Raw genomic sequence first — 9,536 nt, 5'->3', positions numbered from 1 at the left:
TCCTATTCTCTTTCATTTCATCTCCTTTCTTCTTTAGACTCACTCTTTCTAATGGTTATTAGGAGTGTTCCAAAAAGTCCCAACTCAGTCCACATATCCCGATAACTTTGGTAAGGAAAATAGGCTAGAATCTATATGTTTATGTTTATGTTATCTTATGTGTTATGTTATGATATGATATGAATATGTTATGAATATGTTATGCATGTGTTTGTTGTAGGCTTGGGCTTATGCCCTATTTGACTAACAAGACCCCAAAAAGATTGTGGGCATATGCCTATTTAGCTGGTAGGACCCCACTAATCTCATGGGCATAAGCTTGTTTAGTCTATGGGACCCCAAGTAATAATGGCCATTATAATAAGTGTATTATGTGTTATGATATGTCTTTACGTTATTATGAAATTATGTTTATGTTTATGACTATGTGTTAGATTTTTCCTTGCTGGGCATTAGGCTCATTCCTTTCTGTTTATGTGCAGGAAATAAGCTTTAGAGGTGGAAAGATTCGTGACGCTTGGAGGATGTGTATCGATGATGAATGGAGTCAAGGGGCCGAGCGTTATTCGATTCGAGGATGTAGTCTCCTTTTTAATTTTTATGGTTTTATATGTATTTTCCGCATTTTCTTATGTAATTCTTTTCATTTAAATCATATTTTGTTTTTAAAGACAATGGGATCCCAAATCCTTCTTAGCATTCTGTTTATTTGTAAATAACTCTTATTTTGCAAGTTACTCAATAAATTATGGTATTTTCGCAAAAATGTAAGATTTATGTATAGTTTCGTTAATGGTCCAAATAGTCTAGATTAGTGGGTCATTACATTAAATTAAATGTGAGGGATGTTTAATTTAATTATTATGTGTTAAGTTTTGTGTTTAAAACTTAATAAGGGTGAAAAAGGTTATGGGAAGTCAAATTGGATTTTTTCTTCTTAGGAAATATTTATTAACCTTTATAAATATATATATATATGATTACATATATAACAAAAGGGGTGGTCAGCCATGTGATATAGTTAAATTGGGTGGAACAAATTTATTGAGTTTAATCCCATTTTAAATTTAGGGTAAATCAGTACAAGAAAAAATACTTTTAATAAGACCGAAAAAGTATTATCAAATATATATCATAACACTTTTTGATGTGTTAAGGAAAGCAGTGTTATAGTAGGTCGGAGCACTTTGCATAACACTTTTTTGTAGTGATAGACATGTGTTATGGTATAGCCTATGATAAAACTTTTGTTGTGTTATTTTAATAGTTAGATAAGTCTTTCATTATGTTATATATAAATAGATTATATAATATTTTTTGTACTTATAAAGTAGTGTTATGATACACTTTTTAATAACACACTTTCTGCATTTTAACAAAATAGTTTACATAACATAATTTTATGCTTATAAACCAGTGTTATTGTAAAAGATACAATAACACATTTTTTTGTAATATTCTAATATTTGGATAGACTTGAATTATTATTAAATAAACTTGTACATTATAATTATTTTTTATTGCTTTAATTCAAGCCCGGTTCATTTAATATACTTAAGAGACCCTTAACATTGTACAAATATATTTTTTAGTACCAACTATATGGTTCATAACACATATAACCAAATAATTGTGTCAAAATACATTCAAGATTATCTAAAAAAAAATACAAAAGTCTTAAGATATTCAACATTGCATAATTAACATAAACAAAACATTCTCGCAATAGTCAACAAAATAGTCTTAAACAGTTGCATATTCAAAAGTGAAGGTATGAATTCATAATCTTCCAAATGTCAGCACACCAAAGCTTTCCAATTCAGATTTTCTTTTGCACTTCACTTGTTGAATCTGGTAAATAAAACATAAAAGAAAAACTAATGAGGTCATGAAATATCACATCATTCATCTAAAATAGTCAATAACATCATGACACATAACCAAATTTACAATAATTGAGTTTGAATAGTAATCAAGCTATTATATTACACACATTACTACAAATATATATACTCAAGTGACCTTAGAACTTTAATTAAATGGTGCATAATATTAATTCAAAATGGTGAACAAGCATTTATATAATCAAATAACCAAATAAATACCTCTTGGAATAACCTTTTTAGAAGGCCATGCAACTGTTGAACCAATAACTTCTCGTATAGTAAGCATCGCATAGTTAGGACGAAATAAATAAGCACCAGGCACAACAACAATATCAACCCATACACGCATAAAATCTGGTCCAAGAGGAATTCCGTGCACCTCTAAGTTTGGATCACTAAAATCCCAACGGCCTTGAGCAATAATTGCATTTCACCAATCGAGCAAGTAGCAAGCGTTCCTTGCTTCTGTAAAGTTATGGCCCTTTTTAACTCCAACACTCTGCAAAATTAATTTTGAAGATAATATATTAATATTTGTATTTGTTTCCTTAAAAAGAAAGAACACAATTTGAAGATTTACCTTAGGAGAAGGAATATTGTTGGATTGTGGAATATTGTGGGACTGCCCCTCACTTGTTGTTGCTCTACCACCCTAAATATAAATAACAAGATAAGTTTCATTTCAAAATTACAAATTTTTAGTTATATAAGTGCGAGAAAGAATTGTTACCAAGTGTCATTTAAGTAGATTTAACATTTCAACAATTTGAACCTTCATATTTAGCTGCTCTTCTTCCAACAATGTCATCTTGTCTTTACACATATTAACAACAGTTAATTTTGACTTTGTTACCCCCCTTCCTTGTCCGATTAAGCATCTAGATTTTGGATTACCAAATAATTTTGTTAATGCATCCTCATCGGTATTGTTTGTAGTTCCAGATTTTGGGTCTTCGCGTATAATTTCAGCCAATTCTTCCTACATATAAAATAGTACAGCTAATGCACAATAATAGTGAACAAGTATAAATATCCAAAATTAAATAATAAATACTCACAAGAACTTCAGATGCTGTTTGGTTGATTGGTTCACCATTCTTCTTGGTATGGGCTCTCTGAAAAGCATCAATCCTAGTTACACAATAAAAAAATGTAGAATATAAATTAAAGACTAATAATAAGAACCAAAATATATTCACTAAAAATATTAATTGTTACCATATTATTGATTGTTCGGGCGTATCTACTTCTACTTAAGGTGTGTGGAACACTTTTCTTTCTCCTCTCTTGAAATTTGGCCCTTATAGCCTATTTAATAAGAAACCAACATTAGGAAAAAAATATTTTGATCTCTACTTATATTCAATCACTTATTTCAAATCATACCATATGTTCTTTACTAGTTTTTTTGTTTAACAAACACCCTCCATTCTACATCACTTTTTATGTAATCTGGCTTTAATGCTAGTCCTTCATTCTCAGTTTTAGCATCAATAATATCCTTGACTAGTCTAGATTTTGCAGATCTCCATAGGTCTGCTATCATTTCAAAGCACATCTTCTTTTGCCAATCTTCATGTAAATCATATTTTGCCTACAATAAGATATAGAATAACATATTATATGTTTATGATGAGAGCTGAATATTAAAGAAAAGAAAGAATATAACTACAAAACCTGTAAATGCTACTTGCATAGATGCCCAAAGAACGTCTCTCATGTTTGGAGAAATTTTCCTTCAATCTGAAATAGTATAAGGAACTATCTCCCTCACAAGAGCACCCATAAAAGAAGAAAATTGTACTGAGTTAGTACCAACTGGTTGGCCTTTTTCATTCCAATTTATTTTCATCGAGTCATTGTTTCTCTTAGTAAGATTTTCCAATGTAGTCCTGCCCCTAGTCTTTTTGAGTGCATTCATTTCATTTGCAATTATATCTTTAGGTGCTTCTTGGAACTCATTTTGAATTGTCTCACTTGTTTTTTGTAATTGATCATATTTTCTAAGAGCTTGCTGCATTTGTTGCCTTATAGCTGGGGAAATACTTATATTTTCGTTTGTTTCAACCATTATTTCTGGTTCTTCAAGCTCCACCTCAGCAACTTCTTCAAATTCTACTTCGGCCATTTTTTCATGTTCAGCCTCAACCACTTCTTCCAGTTCCTCATTTTCAACCTCTTTAGAAATTCTTCCTACTTCTAATAACCTTTCTACTTCATGATTAAGGGATCTTCTAGTCCTTGAACTTCCAAGTGACATCTCCATGTTTGCTATATTATCATTTGGAGATGGCTCCCCATTGTAAACCATGCGATGAGTTGCTGCTCTTGTACTAAGAGCAGGTGGTGAGTCTATTACAACTCTAGCAGGTGCTGAAAACTTACGTAGGGCACTCTTTTTCTTTAGAATAGGTCTTTCGTCCAACATATCATCCCAGTCAGCTTGACTTTTTAATGATTTTTTTCTTTTTTGGGCAACAATATTGCATAATGCACCTGGGTGTAGGTGTTTTTTTTTACTTTCTCGGAGATTTTCGTAATGTACTCATTTTTTATTGAAATTACTTCAATAAAAAACAAAATAACATAAGAACTGAAATCATAAATGCATCATATCCTTATCTTCCTAAATAAGATAAATAATTAATATATAAAATTAGAAACATAATATCAACCAAACAGTAAATAAAATCAGCTTTGTTTCATTGAAAGTATGAAAAAAATTACATTTAAAGAGTCATAAGAGTAGCATAAATTTGAATGAAATCATACAAATTGTTTCATTCTAGCCCCAAACACCCTCTATTTGAATCCTTTAAAGTTATTTACCAATTAGATGACTCATTCTCTCTTGCATAAAATGCCTTTTTAACTTGAGATGCTAATACATATGGATCCCTAATAGACTGATTTTGCCCTATATTAAAATTTACGAGTGTATAGAAATCCAACTTCTTAACACCATTTCGAATATTTGCCCAATCGCACCAAAATAAAGGCACCTTAAAAGTAAAATAATCAAGCATTATTATATCGTTGAGGTTGATCAGATTACAGAGGACATCCGACGGATAAGGCAACGCTTGCAAACTTCGGTTGATCGACAACGCAAATATGCTGATAGACGCAGGAGACCCCTGGTGTTTGAGGTTGGCGATAATGTGCTGCTGAAGGTAGCTTCTCTACGAGGGGCTATGCGATTCGAAAAGAAAGGAAAGCTTAGCCCAAGGTTCGTTGGACCTTTCGAAATCATAGAGAGGGTCGGGGAAGTAGCTTATCGTTTAGCTCTTCCGCCCGCCCTGTCTAAGGCGCATGACATGTTTCATGTATCCTTATTGAGAAAATACATGCATGATCCCTCGCATGTAATCAGCTATGAGCAGCTGAGCGTGGATCCTCAACTCGTCTATGAGGAAAAACTGGTTATGATACTAGACCGAAAGGAAAAAGTGTTGAGGAACAAGACGGTGCCATTGGTAAAGGTGCAGTGGTGTAACCATGGAATTGAAGAGGCAACCTGGGAAACAGAAGACAAGATGAGGGAGTTGTATCCTCATTTGTTTTAAGTTTCGAGGATGAAACCTTTATAAATTGTAGGTATTGTAACGTCCTGCATTTTCGGGTACCTTTAAACGACTCGGGTCGGGATTTTTCCCCCGGGTTAAGAATATTATTTTAAATAATATTATATTTTGTTTGTAAGTATTCCATGAGTTATTGCTAGCCAAAATATGAATTTTGTGATTTTAAAAGTCAAGATAAGACTTTCGGTCCTGGACCGACACAAAAACCCTGATCGGGTAAAAATCTCGGAAAATAAAACGAAAAATCATGGCAATTATATTTTGGGCATAAAATACATTCATAAAAGTTAAAGTTTGGTCAAAAATAATATACCTAAAAGAAAATGGAAATTTTAAGGCATTTTGTGGTAAATGCCTAATTTTGCCGAAATGGGGAATTTTATTCCATGAATGGACCTTAGGTTAAATTTTATTTTGTGGTTAATTAAATTAAATATGAGAGACATTTAATTTAATTAATTAATAGTAAGTTTGGTGATTAAAACTTAATGAGAGTGAAAAAGGTGTAAGAAGTCAAGTGGGCAAGTGGGTAGAAAAGCACTCAAGTGTTTTGTGATATTTTGAAGAGTTGTGTGAGCCATTCTAACCCCCAAATCCGACCACTCTCCCTCCCTCATTCATTCTCATCTGATTTTTGAAGACTCTCTCAAGTGTTCTCTCCATTTTCAACCCCAAGAACACCAAAGAAACTTGGAAGCTAAGTCTTGGTCTAGGAAGGGTTTTCCCTAAGGTAAAGTTTCATTAATCTAGACTTTTGTCAAGTTTTAATCATAGAGTTTCAAATATCTAATTACCAATGTTGTTGGGGGAAGTTGGTTAGGGTTTTTGAAAGGTTTTGGAGGAGCCAAAGCTAATAGGAAGGTCCAAACCTTAAGCAAGAACACCAAAGAGGTAAAAAGTTTACTTTTGATGATTTTGTTGTAGGGTTTTTAGTTTTAAGAATTATTTTGTATATCTAATGCTTAAAGTTTCTTGTTGGTGATGTAATAAGGTTATGGTAGTTGTTTAATAATTTTTATGATGCATGTGTATTGATTTTTGAAAATGGGAACCAAAACCCCCAAGGGTTTTGTAGGATACCCTAAAACAAAACATGTTTTGAGCTGTGACTTCCAAGGGGTCAAGCAACCACTGTATATTTTTTTTGTAAAATTAAATTGTACTGTGATATTTTTGAGATTGAGTACATAAAATTGAGCTTTTGAAATACTAAAAAATGTTTAGAAATGAGTAAGTTATGCTATTTCAAAGATTAGGTAAAAAACTGTTTTTTTCGTATTCTTATTTTCGGAACCAAGTTTGGACAGCCACTGTATAGGGAAAATGAACCCAGTTTTTTCTAAAATTTTGTGGACATATTTATGGCATAACCTATTAGTCCACTGTAAAATTTGGTAAGAAAATATTAAACGGTTTGAAAGTTATTAACTGTCAAAGTTTGGAAAAAATAAGGACTTGAAAATAAGGTCATTTTTACCTCATTGTTGGAAAATGATTTCACCAATCAAAAATGCTCATTTTGACCTAAGATTTTACAAAGACCTAAATGGCATAACAAAAATGGAATTGGGAAATTTTGGTAACAATTGGGTAAGTAAATTTCAAGTTATGAACTAACGAAGTATGTAGTTAAAAATGTGAAAATTAGGTTTTACACACTTAGTGTAAAAATGAGATTTTGGAACATAAGGTAAAAAGTAAAATTTTGCTTATTTCAAGATATAAATTGGTAAGTCTTGAAATCATATTTTCACTAAAATTTACCCTTTGAGTTTAAATGAATTATTTTTATTAAAGAGTTTTTATTCTTTCTAAAAATAAGAGATTTAATTTATTAATAGTTAATAAATTAAAAGAGGGTTTAAAACCCTATATTTTGAGAAAATAATTAAATGAATTATTTTTCTAGTAAGTAAAAATTGATTAATTGCTTTTGGAAAATTAATTAGTCAAGATGAGAAATTTATAACGGTTTTCCTAATTAAGACAAATTAGGCAATTTTCTTAAAACAGTTTTTAGATATTAAGACCTTAAGAAAAATAAAAGGAAAATTTAAAGAGTTTATTTTCTTTAAAAATAATTAACGAATTTATTTGTATTTTCTGGATATAATACCGGCTAAAATCTTACATATTTTAACTGACTAGTCGAAAGTGTGGGTTCATAGCGATACCTGGAAAGAATAAGATTTTTAGCGGATTGTGGGAAATACCATTGTGATACCCGAGCCTAGGTATCGAGACCTTAGGATAGGTCTCCCCGAGACTTAGGGTTTAGTCTCGAATATTTTGTATAACTTTCCTTAATAGGTTTAAAACCAAATAAGGATTGTAAATCCTTACAAATGACTTTTATTAAAATGACCAAACTGCCCAAAATAATAATAATGAATTATTAGTGCCATAATTAATCCGAGTATACTGTATGGATAACTACAGTATTGGCTAAGCGTAACTGGACTGAACGTTGGAGGGTGAAAACTTGCTGAGCGCTAAGGACTCCAAGTAAGTCAACTTATATTGTATGGCTGCAACATGAAATGATTATTGTCTTGTATGTTAGTATAGGGATACATGCATATACATAGGCTGTCATAGAAAGTTGCTTAGAGACGTTAGTCTAGTGAGTGCTGATTTAGAAAATATGAACGGTAGAAGTCCGTCATATCCTAGATGGTTGATCCCCGTCACACTGCTTGATTTTATTTATGTCCGGTTCATTACCGAGACGAGTGGCCATGAGATGAGGATAAGCTGGTTAAACCTAGGGGCGCCAAGATAAATGGGACCTAGGGGCCCTCATGCTTACTTAATCATTGGACGGTTAGAATCCGAGCAAGTGCTCTGATAAGTTATTCCCGGATAGCAGCCGTGAATATTGGCCATTCCGTGAGAGTGCCTAGAGATACTAGGGGTTGCCAAGATTGAGTGAGGTTGAACACCCTAGGGGCAGCTGCTCACCAGCACCACTGATTAACATAGAAGTCTCCGTAAAACCGTGTAAATTGGATTACACTCTTGAATAAGTAGCGATGCCCTAGGTAACACGATAGTTACCCTTGATGAGAATATTTATTGGCTAGATCTTAGTGTGGGGACTCGGTTCTCTTTTACAGATTAGCAATTATGTTGGAGGGCGCGTTACGCATGAATTGTTGGAAATTGTCGAGCGTTGGTCTTGAATTATGTTGTGATATAATATATCTGCTTGCTCTGGAATTTTCTGAGTGCAGGGATATAATTGTTGATAAGATGTAGTTGTGATATAATATATCTGCTTGCTCTGGGATTTTCTGAGTGCAGGGATATAATTGTTGATAAGATATAGTTGTGATATAATATATCTGCTTGTTCTGGGATTTTTCTGAGTGCAGGATTTTTATCTAGATGTGAATTAATTTATCCTTGGTTATCAGGCATGACCATAAGTTTGCCAGGACGCTTTAGTGTTCTTGAAATTGATTGTGTAGGGTCCGGATGGGTCCGGATCCCTATTTCTCTACATGCTTTGTTTGAAAGTTGATCTTACTAAGCGTTTTCGCTTACCTAGTTGTTTCATGTTGTAGGTAAAAGCAAGGGCAAGGCAGAGCAGTGAGCGCTGGAGTCTTCCTTGCAAATGTACATGTGGACCGACCTTTTGGGAAGCCTTTTTATTTTTGGAAATGTTGTGTAATTTTCCTAAACTAGGCTCACTCTAATCTTTATAAAACATGTTTGTAACTAAATGTTAAGTATGGCCATACGACTTTTTAAAAAGTTTTTTTTTCTATGGGTTTTTGAGACATTTTGTTAAATGAAAACATTTATATTTCCGCATTATCGAGTCTTGAAAATCCGGGTCGTTACAGATCCCATCAGCAGCAAGTCCTAGTCGAAGGTTGTACAGTTCAAGTGAAAAATCTGGCCATCTCTCATTAACTGCATCCCAAGCCTTTGAATCTACCGGGTGGCTCATTTTCCCATCCATTCTTTTATTAGTTGAATGCCACTTTAAGCATGAAATTGTCTCTTCATTTCTGAACATCCTTTGAAACCTTGGTGTAATAGGAAAATATCTTAACAATTT

General features: G+C 32.8%; 1 long non-coding RNA gene across 2 annotated transcripts; it reads left to right on the top strand.

Moving 5' to 3' along the window:
- The first annotated feature begins 6,078 nt into the window (after positions 1–6,078).
- LOC133833827 (uncharacterized) lies at positions 6,079–9,215 on the top strand. 2 transcript variants are annotated; one of them, XR_009893153.1, is made up of 4 exons: positions 6,079–6,200; positions 6,283–6,361; positions 7,910–7,975; positions 9,037–9,215. It is a non-coding gene; the product is annotated as an uncharacterized LOC133833827 (long non-coding RNA). The 2 variants fall into 2 exon arrangements; XR_009893154.1 differs by lacking the exon at positions 7,910–7,975.
- The last annotated feature ends 321 nt before the right edge of the window (positions 9,216–9,536 follow it).

This window comes from Humulus lupulus, chromosome 5 (genome assembly GCF_963169125.1).
Source record: "Humulus lupulus chromosome 5, drHumLupu1.1, whole genome shotgun sequence".
Classification (NCBI taxonomy): Eukaryota; Viridiplantae; Streptophyta; class Magnoliopsida; order Rosales; family Cannabaceae; genus Humulus; species Humulus lupulus.
The sequence above is the reverse complement of the archived record's forward strand: the minus strand, read 5'-3'. Positions and strand labels throughout refer to the sequence as shown.